This window comes from Pantherophis guttatus, chromosome 10 (genome assembly GCF_059756535.1).
Source record: "Pantherophis guttatus breed Tessera chromosome 10, ASM5975653v1, whole genome shotgun sequence".
In the NCBI taxonomy this organism is placed as follows: Eukaryota; Metazoa; Chordata; class Lepidosauria; order Squamata; family Colubridae; genus Pantherophis; species Pantherophis guttatus.
In genome coordinates, this window is record NC_142072.1 from 18521796 (window position 1) to 18537216 (window position 15421).

Below are 15421 nucleotides of genomic sequence, written 5' to 3' on the forward strand. Positions count from 1 at the left end.
CAAGTCTTTGTGAACAACAGCTCTTTAATACACAGTGAGAATCCAGCAAAAGTACAGTAGGACAGCTCTCCTTATATAGTCTCTTGGCTAGGATGCTGGCCAATAATCATCAAACTTTTTCCCGCTTAATTTTCCCTCCAAAATTAGATACATAACACCCTTCCCCTCCCAGAAGACACTTAGACAACTATTTATATATATAATCATGCAGGTGACTAGGGCATTCCCTGATCCTAGTTGACCTGCGCAATTCAGTCTGAGGCAGGGAGTTGGGTTGGTCGGAGGGACTCTTCGTTTCTCCCAATCCAGTCAATGGAACCTCCTGGATTTTCTTGTGGGCGTTGCACCCTTCGGCTGGGACTGTTGTGGCCCGCCAGCGGCCTGCGCGGATCGTGGCTGATCCTGATGACGCTGGTGTGGTGTCACGCCAGCAGCCTGTGCAGCTGGCGCTCGCGTGGGACAGCAAGGAGGCTGAAGAGGATGTGGTGCCAGAGGCAGAGACTCAGCCAGGGCCTTCAGAACCTCCAGAGACTCCTTCAAGTGGAGAGAGCGAAGTGGAGGAGCCTCACCTCAATGCTCAAGCACGCAGGGCTGCCAAAAGGCAGGAGTGGCTACTCAGGAGGAGGAGGTCTCCTCGAGAGTAAGGCTTGAGGATAATTGGCCACTCCCTTAGCGTATTTAAGTCACACGCCATTAGTAAGTTTCTTGCTAGAAACAACTTGTAATTATCATCAGCATTTTTGGAAAAGTCTTATCGTATCTTGTTTTGTGGGCTGGTTGCCAATCTTTGCCGGACTTTGGTTTATTCTTGCTACTTAATAAATTTGATAAGCACCGTTGGTGTGTGTCAATATCCTTGGGAATCCAGAGCTGGGGCAGAACAGGGACTGGCTTCTCGAGAGGGCGGCGCTGGACACCGAAGTCATCAGGTAAGTCCTCCGGCCACTTCGGGTTTGAGTCAGCTATTGGAGGAATGTTTGGTGAGTCAGGGACTGGTATTTTTGGTTGGTACTCTGGCTCGGTGGGCATTGTTTGGCCCAATCATTTCCTTAATTGGTCTATGTGTCTGCGCCAGACCCTTCCGTCACCCATATCTACTGCATATGACCTGGGACCAGTGATTTCAGAGATTTGCCCTGCAACCCAGAGGGGACTGTCTGTGTAGTTCCTTGCGAACACCGGTGTCCTAATGGAGAAACCTCTAGCCCTTTTCTCGGCTTCCCTATACCTGTCAGGGGAATAATTTGGATGTAGTCGATCCAGAGCACAGTGGAGTCTCCGGCCCATTAAGAGTTCAGCCGGACTTCTCCCTTTGGCCATGCACGGGGTGGCATGTTGGGCATCCAGGGAGGTATCGATCCTGGCCTGCCAGTCTCCCGGCCCAAGTCTGGCTAATGCCTCTTTGGCGGCTCTTACAAATCTTTCAGCCTGCCCATTACTAGCTGGATGAAAAGGTGTTGTGAGCGCTGTTGGACCCCAGTTTCCGCCAGGTATCCCTCGAACTGTGTAGCTGTGAGTTGAAGTCCATTGTTGGATACCAGTGTGTCCGGTAGCCCATGTGTGGTGAACAGCTTTCGGAGCGGGAAAGGTAGGAGATGGGTGCCTTTAGACCATTCGGTAGTCTATGACTCAAGACGGCCCCTACGCCAAAAGGGGACGCGTCACAGACCAGCACAAGGGAAAGCAACTCATTATGCTTCCGCCTTCCCCCAAACCCACTGGGATTTCTTCTAGTAATCTGTGGATCTTTTTCCCGCTTAATTTTCCCTCCAAAATTAGATACACAACACTGCTAAACAACAAGTTATTTTCCAAGGCAGGATTTTATATTTAATCCTGTCAAACACAAGCATGTTCATTGTTCTAGTACCGGTAATGGAAATCAAAATAACGCCTTTCAGTCCTGCAGAATGAACTTCTTGTATTCAGACTTGACAAAAACTTAGCATATTTTATTCAAATTTTAATATTCATAGGAATCCATCCTGTCTTTGCACCAAGCTATATTGGTCATACGATGGCAGTATAGTTCTAAATATTCATCTGGAGAACTAATGGAAGGAAACACCATCATGACTCACTCTGAAAATACACAAAGAAATTGTATTTTTCTTTTCCTCCACTTCACCTTTACAAATCCATGCTAACACTTCTTGGAGTAAAATGCTTGGGCAACTGTGTACTTTCATTAGAAGCTAGGCTGAGGGAAATGCTGAACTAAATAACTTCATTTCTTAAATGCAGAGGTTGCAATGAGCTGGGGGGATAATTATCTTTCACACACACCCCTTACAGATTATTTGGGTACGAATAATCCTCAATTTATGATTACAATTGGGATCGGAATTTTCATTGCTACGTAAGGTAGTTGCTAAGTGAATAGCAATTGATTTTATGCTGATTTTTGCACCAGTTGTTTGCAGTTGTTAAGTGAATCACACGATTGTTAAGCAAGCCCAGCTTCCCCCATTGACTTTGCTTGGCAGGAAGCCAGCAAGCAGCATCACAAATGGCAATCACCTGGCCCCAGGACACTATAATCATTGCAAATACATGCCAGTTGCCAAGCACTCAAATTTTTATCACACGTGGGGATACTACACTGTAACTTTGAACAATCACTAAAGCTTACATTAAGAAAAATACATTAAGATAAAAACTCTACATTCATGTAGAAATATGGATGTTTATAAAATTTCACTTTCAATTTTCAATTCTGTCATTTCTTCTGGATATAAATAATCTTAAGAAATTACTTTGAAATCACATTACCAAATACTGTAATTAAAAATGAAATTGTTAGCTGATAGTGGGGTGTTCCCCACCTAAGTTGTTGTTTAGGCCAATTCTGCCTTCAGATTGTCTTTACTCTGAAAATATTTATTAAAAAAGAGTTTTTGTTCACTGCTTTGAAGCTATTAAGAAATAAGCTGCTAAACCTGCTACATTAACATTCACACATTTAACTATTTTCATTCTTGAGGATGTAAAAATGATCTGGAAAGTGCATTTCCAACCAGGCGGGCAATTTCTTTCTAATTTGCAGGTTTTTTTGACTCCAAGTTAAATTGACTCCAAGTTAAATTTCCTTGTATGAAGGAATAAAATATTGTCGATTGTCTTCTACTGCCCTCTACTGGTTGCTGTCAGCCACTGATAATTGACTTAATTATTTAATACTTCCCTGTGATGTATTGTGAATCAGACACTGGCTTCCTTGGGCTCAAGATAAAATATCTTCCACAGCATTAGTTGTCTTTTATCTTTATCTTTCTTTATCCTTTATTAGATTTGTATACCGCCCTTCTCCTTTCGGACTCAAGGTGGTGAACAGCCAAAATAAAAACATTTGTACACAAAAGTTAAAGTAATTTTAAAAATAATTAAATGAAATTTGGCCCATAATTTAAAACATTTCAATTAAAAATCAGTATCAAACTTTAAAACCAACATAGAATCAGGCCAGCCCGGCTAACTGAAAAAAGTAAGTTTTAAGGGCCCGACGAAAAGTCCGGAGGTCTGGGATCACTCGTATCTCTGGGGGTAAATCGTTCCAGAGGGCAGGTGCCACCACAGAGAAGGCTCTCCCCCTGGGGGTTGCCAGCCGACATTGTCTGGCTGACGGCACCCTGAGGAGGCCCTCTCTGTGGGAGCGAACCGGCCAGTGGGAGGCAATTGGTGGCAGAAGACGGTCCCGTAAATACCCCAGCCCTAAGCCATGGAGCGCTTTAAAGGTGGTCACCAACACCAACAGTTGTTGTCTAAATGCAGTAGTTTTCAAACTTACGAGTTTCAAGATGTGTGGACTTCAACTCCCAGAATTCCCTGTTGGCTGGGGAATTCTGGGAACTGAAGTCCACACATCTTTAAGTTGCCAAGGTTGAAAAACAATGGTCTAAGCCAGTGATGGCTAAACTTTTCTGGACCGAGTGTCCAAAGCGTGCATGTACATGCCAACTTCCAAAATGCAATGCATGCACCGCCCCTGCACATGTGCCCTGCACCCCCATGCATGCATGTGTAAACCCTGCATGCCCCTTACCCCCCCCGTGCACATGCATGCGCACCCCGCACATGCCCCGCCTCACGCATGCGTGACAGAGACCCGAAGACCAGCTGGCCGGTGGGAGGCGCGCATGCATGTGCAGCAGAGCTGAACTGAGGCAACGGCTAGCGTGGCATCAGAGAGGGTGCTGCGTGCCACCTCTGGCATGCATGCCATATGTTCGCCATCACGAATCTAAGCCTGAGAGTCTAAGGCTTAGATCAGGGGTGTCAAACTTATGGCATCACTGCATCGTGTGGGCATGGCCTTGGCTTAGAGCATTGGTTTTCAACCTTGGCAACCTAAAGGCATTGCTTAAGTACTTTAAGGCACTTTGCATTAAAATGTGTGGACTTCAGTTGCTGGTTGGGGAATTCTGGGATTTGAAATCCACACATCTCAAAAATTGCTGAGATTGGGAAATGCCACTTTAGGATAGTGTTTTTGGATTTTATTTTAGCTACATAACATTGTATGAATTCAACCATGGTAATTGATAAGACATGGTTTGCAGCAGTGGTGAAATCCAGATGTTTTTACTGCCGGTTCTGTGGGCGTGGCTTGGTGGGCGTGGTGTGGCTTGGTGGGCATGGCAGGGGAAGGATACTGCAAAATCTCCATTCCCACCCCATTCCAGGGGAAGGATACTTCAAAATCTCCATTCCCACCCCACTCCAGGGGATGGATATTGCAAAATCTCCATTTCCACCCCACTCCTGGGTGAAGGATATTGCAAAAATCTCCATTCCCTCCCCACTCCAGGTGAAGGATACTGCAAAATCTCCATTCCCATCCTACTCCAGGGGAAGGATACTGCAAAATCCCCATTCCCTCCCCACTCCAGGGGGAAGGATATTGCAAAATCTCCATTCCCACCCCACTCTGGGGCCAGCCAGAGGTAGTATTTGCCGGTTCTCCGAACTGCTCAAAATTTCCGCTACCGGTTTGCCAGAACCTGTCAGAACCTGCTGGATTTCACCCCTGGCGTACAGCGTGATGCAATGTATACATGCATCAAACTATGAACCATGTGGCAGAACTGTGGCAAGAAAGGTTGTAAAATGGGGCAAAAACCACTATCTTACTTAGCAACAGAAATATGGGTCTCAGTTGTGGTTGTAACTGGAGGGCTACCTGTACATTAGTTGGGTTTTGTGTTGAGGGGTTCCCGCAATACTGCTAAGATTAGGGCAACTGGCTGAGATTGCAGAAATCTGATTGCCTATCAAAGAACAGCAGGGAGATTTAGAAACCTCCAAGTTTTTGCTCCCATCTAGTGGTAACCCTCATTACAATTTTTCAAAGCCCAGAGACATATAATCATTTGATTGGGGAGCTAGAAGTACCTGACTAATGTGCTTAACAGAAATTAACCTGGTTAGAGCAGTACTCTATTGAAAATGAAAGAGCGCTAAGGATCAAAATCAATTCCTTGACAGCCAAATTAGTGCAGGGCTGGCTTTAAATTTCATCTAAATACCTTTAAAATGATAATCCTAATTGCATTATATCCAAGTCCCTGATCAGATAGTTCAAATGATGATAAAAATGGTTGCACTGGGAGGTGGATAAGAAAGCCAGGAGGGACAGCTGAATGATTCCAAAGAAAGGTTTCATTCATGTATAAAATTGATAAGAGGTCTTCCACTTAGATGTTGCCCAAATCGGTGTCCTACACAGCAGCCCCGTAGGACATTATTGCCCGCTTGATAAATCACAGTTCAACAAAACCAAGGTTTATTGTGTGATATATGAAAGTAGGTATTGGTTCTTGTTTTGGCTGAAGTAGTTTATGGGCTAATTCTTGTACAGGTTGTTCTCAATTTACAATAATCCATTTAGCGATTGCTGAAAGTTACAAGGCACTGGAAGAAAATCATGCTTACAACTGCTGCAGCAGCCCCATGGTCACGTGATCAAAATGCAGGCACTTGGCAACCGCCATGTACCGTATTTTTTGGACTATAAGACACACCTTTTTCCCCCCTAAAAGAGGCTGAAAATTTGGATGCGTCTTATACTCCGAATATAGCTTTTTCAAAGCTTTTTTTCAGCCCTAACCAGGCGCTAATGAGGCACTAGTGAGATGTTCTGTCCCCGTCTCACACACGCACACAAACAGACAGCCGGGGTTAAATAAACTGGCAGACAACCAATTCTTCCGATAAGAAGCTTGGCAGTAATCCAGTAGCTGCTTGCCAAGAACTTTACTCACAAACAAAATACACAGTCAAGAATTGTCCAGTTCATAAAATAAATCCAAGGCCGATAATGTTGTTTCCAAAGATGCAATGTGACTCGATAGTAGTTAGTTTTGTCCATCACAGAGTCTGAATGGCCACCTCACCCCCTTTTATACCCTGTGGGGTGTGGTCCAGTGACTCAGCTTAATCTCTGGCACACCTTTTCTTCTGTTGCGCGTGTTTATCTCTGTGACGCTGCCGAGGATCCAGCCAAGACTCATTTCCCTCATCACTGTCCACCTATGGTTGCGTGGACGTGCTTGGCCCTGGACCTATCTCTTGCCCTTCGGCGGATACCGAAGGCATTGCCAGAGAGGAGCGTCCTGGAGAGGGAGGCCTTGCCAACTCCTCTCCTTCACTCTCGGAGTCCTCTCCTGCCGATGACACAGGCTCAGGTAACGGAGCCACAACATGAGCGATCTTTCCAGCTTTGCCTGCTCCCTCGACTCTCCTTGTGCTTTAATGAGGTGCTAGGAGCGATCTCCATGCTTTGTTCCGACTCTCAGCTGTTCTTTAGAAGCTTTTTTTCAGCCCTAACTAGGCGCTAGCCGAGTGAAGCGATCTCCCCGTGCTTTGCCTGCTTTTCTTATTGCTGCTTCCTCTCAGCTGTGCCTTAGAAACAGTTTTTTATCCCCAAGCAGGGGATAAAAAACTAGCAAACTAATGTGCTGAAGCTGACCAGTCTAAGGATGCTCGTCAGATGAATAGGTAGGCAGATTTCCCCCCCCCTATTTTCTTCCCCAAAAACTAAGCTGCGTGTATATATGACACCTGCAGTGTCCCAGGCTCACATAATCATTTGAGATCTTCTCAACAAGCAAAGTCAACGGGGGAAGCTGAATTTGCTGACCGAATGCGTACTTCTCTTAACTGCCGTGATTCATTTAACAATCACTAGGCAAAAAAGATAGTAGAATTGGGTGTGACTAACAACCTCCTTGCTTTGCCATGGAAATGTTGGTTCCAGTGATGGTTGCAAGTTGAGGACTACCTGTAAATAACCAGATAGGATCTCACTAAAAGAGCATCCTGACTCCACAAAGTTTCTTCTTTCAAAAGAGTGAATAGAACAATCTAGAGTTGCAACAGGTAACTAATACAGTACATGTTAAAATCTAAAGGGGAAGAGAGGCCCTACAATTATTACATCCAGAATTTACAATGACCAAACTGTATCCTGGATCGAATTGCAATGCCTATTACCTTCTGCTATCTGAGTGATCAAAAAAGCCTCTGAAGATACTGTACTTGCTACATTTGGATCAGGATCTTAGTACAATTCCCATTAATATTAAGAGCCTTGATAGTACAGTGGTTTAGTGCACCCTGTTATTAACATAGCTGCCTGCAATTTCTGCTGGTTCGAATCTCTCCAAGGCTCAAGGTTGACTCAGCCTTCCATCCTTTCTAAGGTAGGTGAAATGAGGGCCCAGTTTGTGGGGGCAATAAGCTGACTTTGTATAAAATATACAAAAGAATGAAGGCTATTGCTATTGCTTAACGCATTGTAAGCCGCCCTGAGTCTCCGGAGAAGGGCGGCATATAAATCAAATTAAAATAAAATAAAATAAAATAAATAAAAAAAATATCTTGGAAAAAGTCCTTCCTTCCTCCCTCCCTTCCTTGAAATACAGCTTTTAGAAATAAGATGAGGCTTAGTATTTTGCTTTCCAGCACCTTCCAAATCTAAGAAGGCATTTTCAAAAGAAGAAGACAATAAATTTGCAGAATTAAGGTGTCCACAAACTAAAAAAATATCTCAGATATTGACTTCATTGAATATACAGGGTGATACAAGATGCACCCTTAGCTGGGTTTAAGAGTCTGACAATCCTTTGCCACTTTCCAACCGGTCAAATCTATCAAACCTTCATTAAGGGATAAATTTGATAAGGGCTTTATAAAGATGCAAGTTTACGCTGGGTTTATGCGAGACATTCTTGTTGCTAAGATGTTGGATGCAAATCTTTGTAGCACCGTAGTTTCTAAGTTTAATTCCATTTATGTAGACAACTCCAAAATGAATGACATCCAAGTGCAATAGAAAGCTGGTTGACCTTCAAAGTCTGAGATAGGCAACTGTGGCAACTTTATAACCAATGAACTTCAACTCCCAGAATTCCTGAACCAGCTCAGGAATTCTGGGAGTTGAAGTTCACAGGTTATGAGTCCCCCTCCACTCAGTGTAGCTGGGGATACATGTGCTCCTTCTGCTTCAGCTGTTTCAGAAATAACATCCATCCATCCTCTCTTAAAGAAGGAAAATTCAGCCAGCAGGATTCCCACGGAGCTCTCCCTGGTCCTGTTTCCTGCTGGTCTCTGTGCCAAAGAGCTTCTGACCGGTTTTGTCTTTCTTACTTGTTGCTTTTCTGGCTTGGAGCCCTGCCTTGACTCATCTTTTGGATCTGATTGACACAACCCATCAGCCATATCCCGTTTCCACTGCCAGACCCAGCTCACACATCCCACTAAGCCACAACATGTTTCGCTGGCTCTGGACTTCAGTCAAAAGCAGCAACATGGATTTATAAACCATGGTTCATTGCTTTGTGTATTGCACAAAACCACCCCATTTCAGCTTCTTCCATAAACAATATTAAACAAACCGTGTCTCTAATACGGGTAGTCCTTGACTGTGTGAGCTGTGCCGTGATCACATGACTGCAGGATGTTGCAAACAACCATCAATGGGGGCTTGGTTATCATGTGCCAGAAATGCAGTCACATGACAGGGGAAAAGTGTCATAACTTTGAATCTGGGCCGTACCAGAGATGGGTTTCAGCACGTTCTGACCAGTTTTCGAGAACTGGTAGCAGAAATTTTGAGTAGTTTGGAGAACCAGTAAATACGACCTCTGACTGGCCCCACCCCCATCTATTCTCTGCCTCCTGAGTCCCAGCTGATCAGGAGGAAATGGGGCACATGCACTAAAATAAGCCCACCCCCAAAATAAGCCCACCCCAAAAATATTTAACCACATTCACAGCCGATCCCTGCCATTTCCTCTGGTTAGTGTTAGGGAGACAGAGCTGGAAATCAGGTAACACGACAAGAGGAGCCCCATCTTGTTCCACACACCCCAGAATAATAAGACCTCCCCGAAAATAAGGCCAAGCACTTATTTTGGGGTTCAAAAAAAATATAAGACAGGGTCTTATTTTCAGGGAAACACAGTATGCCAACTATGTGGTTGTGGGGTTGTTGTTTTTTTAAAGCATTGTTGGACTCATTGTAGTTTAGTTAAACCATGGCTTAGAACAGGGGTCACCAACCTGTGGCTCCGGAGCCACATGCAGCTCTTTGGGCCCTCTGCTGTGGTTCCCTCTCAGGTGATCCCAACATTGGCTGTCCCCACCCCTTGCCTTCCCCTCCCAGTCACTCCTCGCCTGGCCTGAAAAGGTAAGGGCGATGGCGGGGGATGGAGAAACAGCCAGGGCAGAGACAGAGAGATACAGAGAGACAGAGAGAGGGAGAGGGAGAGAGAGAGAGAGACATAGAGAGATACAGAGAGAGAGGGAGAGAGAGATATGTCAAAAGGATTTTGTGGTTCCCGATGTTTTTTAACAACTGGTTCTCTGCCCTAATGGCCGGCTGGGTAGGTGTGGCTGGGGGGTGGGTCATGTGACTGGTGGAAGTGAGTGACATCGAGTTGGCCACGCCCACCCTGGTTTTGTGGCTCCCGGTGTTTTCTTTTCTGTGGGAAACAGGTCCAAATGGCTCTTTTGAGTATTTAAGGTTGCAGATCCCCTGGCTTAGAAGAATGAATGTAGACATGGGGGTTTGGGCTTAGCAGAGTGGGTAAACCAGCTGTTTTTAAACTGTGGTTTGTGGAGTGGTGTGCATTGTGAATCCACCCTTAAAGTGAGGATAAATGGGTGTGAACAAGCGCTTGGAACAACTTAAAAAAAAATAAAATATGATCTCAGTGCTGGTGAGTTGCCTGCGAAATTTAAATTTTCTATATCTGAAAAATGGCAACCATTTTATGGGATTTGAAAAGAAAGCTAATATTGATACTTATGCAAAGGGTAAGACTTTGGGGGACCCTGCCTCTTTGTAGTCCACCCTCTGGGACCTCGTGTTCCAGAAACTGCTTGCATTCATTTGTGGGGGGCTAAACTGAAAGTACTTTTATGGCTGATTGTAGAAGAAACGTCCTTTGAGTGATTTCCCCATGGACTGATCTAACAGGATGAGGTTAGCTTGTGAGTTTCTCCCTTCTCCACCCAGGTGCATTCACGCTCTGCTCTGTTTCTTGAAAATGCAAACCACATGTTTTATTTTACTGTCTCGGATGATACAGTCTGGACAGGGAGGAGTGGATAAGCTGCAGCAAAAGCTTGCATTTTAGCTGCCACAAAACTGAACTTTTTTAACCTAACGATTGCCCCATTTGCATGTCTCTCCTCCCAACGTTATGTCAAAAACACACTCCGAATGTCAATATATGTTACCAAGACAGCTGGGTGCCTGTAGCTCGCTTTCAGGCAGCTTTGTGAAAAACATGAATTGATGACGGTGGTTTGCTAGCAGAAGAAAAGCTGGCTCAGCTTTCTCCAAATTAGCACCCGTGTTGATGCTGGGATGTAATTCCTAACTCTTCTATTATGGGAAATGTTGGCTCTGGTCCGCCTGAGGGAAGTTGTCGAATTTGGGAAGCTGGTTTAGCTTAGAAATAGAAATAGAATAACAGAGTTGGAAGGGACCTTGGAGGTCTTCTAGTCCAACCCCCTGCCAGGCAGGAAAGCCTACATCACTTCAGACAAATGGTTATCCAATATCTTCTTAAGAACTTCCAGTGTTGGATCATTCACAATTTCTGCAGGCAAGTTGTTCCACTTATTAATTGTTCTAACTGTCAGGAAATTTCTCCTTAGTTCTAAGTTGCTTCTCTCCTTGATTAGTTTCCATTCTTGCTTCTTGTCCTGCCCTCAGGTGCTTTGGAGAATAGCTTGACTCCCTCTTCTTTGTGGCAGCCCCTCAGATATTGGAACACTGCTATCATGTCTCCCCTAGTCCTTCTTTTCATCAGACTAGACATACCCAGTTCTTGCAACCGTTCTTCATATGTTTTAGCCTCCAGTCCCCTAATCATCTTTGTTGCTCTTCTCTGCACTCTTTCTAGAGTCTCAACATCTTTAGCTTGATAGCTATAACTCCACATCAGAGGTAGCTTGATAGCTATAACTCTGCAAATTCATGACAAGAGTTAGGAACATCAGATTGATGTAATTCCATTGTGGCTTAGGAGCAGAGGGGGTTTTCAGCAGGTTCTGACCAGTTCTGGAGAACTGGTAGCGGAAATTTTGAGTAGTTCGGAGAACCTGTAAATACGACCTCTGACTGGCCCCGCCCCCATCTATTCTCTGCCTCTTGAGTACCAGCTGATCGGGAGGAAATGGGGTGACAAATGTCGCAGCCACATCGCCCTCACATCCACGGATAGCCTTTGCACAGAAGTGGAAAGAGAAAGATACCCCAAATAAAGAGGAAATTATTACTAAAAGTTTTCAACTGCGCAGAAATGGATAGACTCACCTTGGAACTCAAGGATAAAAGCGAAATGTACTATAAAATCTGGGCAAAATTCTATGAATGGTTAGATAAAAGAAGGATAGCTGAGACAAATGTGTAGTGTTAGACTAGAATTATAGACGTTATTATAGATAAATAGGTATGTGAATTGTATAGATAGGTATATGTAGGTATAGATATGTATAATTATATAGGAATAAGGTATAAATGACTATTATTATACTATGTCTAAATAACGTATAAGGTGTAAGGAATATATTATATTATCATTAGTATATTATGTATTAACTTAAAGTCTTGGAAGATGCTTGGGACCAGTGATGTCATATCTATGTCCAATGTTTTTAATTTTGAATTAATAATAAAAAACTTTAAAAAAAACAACCCCCCCCCAAAAAAAAACAAATGATGGCTCTTTATAAAGGACGTGGCAGTTGAGGCGAGTCAGGAGACAAGGGGCTGTGCTATTGAGTGATGACCTCTTAATTTGATTCAATTAAATTTTCTACCCTGGCTTCTTTTGACTCAGTTTATTAAAACAACCAGTTTTCAATGAGGGGTTCATTTACTAACATCGATTCCTTTAATCGCATTTCACCATATACCTAGGTTTCTCCACTTTCTCTAATGGACGTTCCTATTTATAAATCTTATTCTGGTAGAGTAATACTTTCAGAGATGATTATATAGGAGTAAGACCAAGAAAAAAAAGTATCTTATGCCAGATTAAATCCATCAGCATCATTATTGATGGCTGATAGATTCGTGGGTAGACATCCATGCTGTGTTCTTTCTCAACCAGGTCAGTCACAATCTTAGTATCCATATTTGTAATGTGTGCCAGGATTACATTTAACCTTAGTTAATAGGTTTAGGACCTGATTAATAGGGCCTGATAAGTTAGATAGTTTGGAGTTTACATTGTACAAATGTAGACGTTTGGTTAGTTTAAGGTCAGGATCTTCTTCTTCTTCTTCTTCTTCTTCTTCTTCTTCTTCTTCTTCTTCTTCTTCTTCTTCTTCTTCTTCTTCTTCTTCTTCTTCTTCTTCTTCTTCTTCTTCTTCTCCTTCTCCTCCTTCTCCTTCTCCTTCTTCCTCTTCCTCTTCCTCTTCCTCTTCCTCTTCTTCTTCTTCTTTTTCTTCCTCCTCCTTCTCCTTCTCCTTCTCCTTCTCCTTCTTCTTCTATATCCATCATCGGACACTGGCAATCCTATTTTTATCAACAGCCGCATGAAAAAGTGCTGCTGAGTTTTGTCCAGACCAGTCCCTTAGGTTTTCAAGCCATGATGTTCTTCTTCTGCCTGGACCTCGTTTGCCTTCAATCTTTCCCTGGAGGATTAAGTGAAGGATGCCGTATTTTTCTGGGTGTCTCATCACATGTCCAAAATATTCTAACTTTCAGTTTTTTATGGTTTTGATGATTTCCCTTGGCTTTCCCAGGCGGTTTATCACCACCTCATTTGTGATTTTGTTAACCCAGCTTATATGTAACAGCCGTCTGTAAATCCACATTTCAAATGCTTCTAGTTTCTTCAAGTGGTTTTCTGTCAGAGACCAACTCTCTACTCCGTAGAGCAGGATAGAAAAGATGTAACATCTGACAAGCCTGATTTTCAGTCTTAGCCTTATGTTGTGACTGCAGAAGACCTTTTTCATTTTGAAGAATGCTGTTCAAGCTTTCTCTATCCTTGTCTTTACTTCAGTGGTCATATTCCAGCTTTCTTGTTAATTAGAACTGAAGTATGTGAGGACCTAGCAAATGTTATCATTGTATGAATGTTAATTGGTTTTAAATGGGATTTTAAATTTGGGGTTTTATAAATTGGGCCTATTATTTAATAATCGTAATTAATTTTAAATTTTGTCTGTCTTTGTGTTTTTAATTAGGCTGTACAACGCCCTGAGTCCTTCGGGAGAAGGGTGGTATAGAAATAAAATTAATAAATAAATAATAAATAATAAATGAATGGACCATTAAACTAGATTTCTTGGAGATCACTTAATGCAATCATTTTCTCTCAGTGCTGGATTTTCACTTCAAGAGGTACCTACAACATCCTCACAATGTCCAGTCAGCCTCTGCTTAAATATGCTCAATGAGGGAGAATCCCTCACCTCCCGAAGCTCTGTTAGGATTGGAGATCTTTAAAAAGTGGCAGCTCTCATACCTGAATGGGTTAATTTTGAGATATCTATAAATTAGGGGAAGGATTTATCCTTCAAAATCAAAAATCTCTACACAAAGGTGAGAAATCCTATTGGTCCATCTCTTTCTCTAGATTAAAAAAGAAACAATGAATGAGATGCTAAATCAGGCCAATATCAACATACATTCATACATACTCACATACATGCACAGCAGTGGTGGGTTTCAAATTTTTTTTTACTACCGGTTCTGTGGGTGTGGCTTGGTGGGCGTGGCTTGGTGGGCATGGCAGGTGTGCCTACCTTGCCAGATTGAATTGGCTGGTCAGGTACCCTGTGACATAAATGTTCTCTCAAGTATTGGTAGAGCCAGTTGCCAAGGGTCTGAATTTTGATCACATGACTATGGGGATGCTGCAATAGTTGTTAAGTGTGAAAAATGGTCATAAGCCACTTTTTTCAGTGCCGTTGTAACTTCGAACGGTCACTAAACAAATGGCTGTAAGTTGAGGACCTCTTGGAACCAGGCCCTATGTCATTGAGTCACGACCAGCACCTTGAAACGATTACAGTAAATGATCCGTTCATTTTCACAGCGGCCAAAAATCCTCCATCGCTTTGAAGTAGCTTTAGTAGCTTCATTGAAGGCCTGCAACATGTTAAGCTTTCTTTTTTGATGGAAGTGATGATTGTGAGTTAACGTGCCTTACAAATCCAGTCCCATTTGGTTAGCTAATGAGCAGCAGTACTCTGCTGATTCCGGAGTGAGTTAAAAAAAAAATGTGCAAATGCAGGCAATTCGGGATGGCTCTCAACTGCAGAAAGAGCTGTAAGTCACTATCTTATCAGCAGCCTCCATCAGCCAATCAGGAGAAATTGAAAATCTGGCTAAAATACAAAATATTTTTTTTAAAAAAAGAAAAGAGGAAGACCGAAGCCCCTGCTGCAGCCCTCCCTTCCCCCCCCCCACCGCTGTTAAAAATGTTGAAGCACATTTCTTAGAAAACGGTTGGTGCCATTCATAGAGGCAAGGGGAAACTTGCAGCTCTGGTTTCCTTCCGGGGGTGAGTGGGTGGGTGGGTGGGAGGTAAGGAGGAAGCATCCAAAACGAAGGGAGGAAAACAGAGTGTCCTACCTTGCCAGCTATAAGATCTGTGGGCTTCAATTCCCAGACTCATCATCATCATCGTAATTTTATTTGTCAAGCATATATAAGATAACAGGTAAAAGCATAAACATAATTTGAATACATGAAAAGAGTAAATAAAAATAAAAAGGAATATTAGGACAGGAACGGTAGGCACGCTGGTGCGCTTATGCATGCCCCTTACAGACCTCTTAGGAATGGGGCGAGGTCAACAGTAGACAGTTTAAGGCTAAATTTTTGGGGGTTTGGGGAAGAAACTACAGAGTCAGGTAGTGCATTCCAGGCATTGACTACCTCAATGAGCCT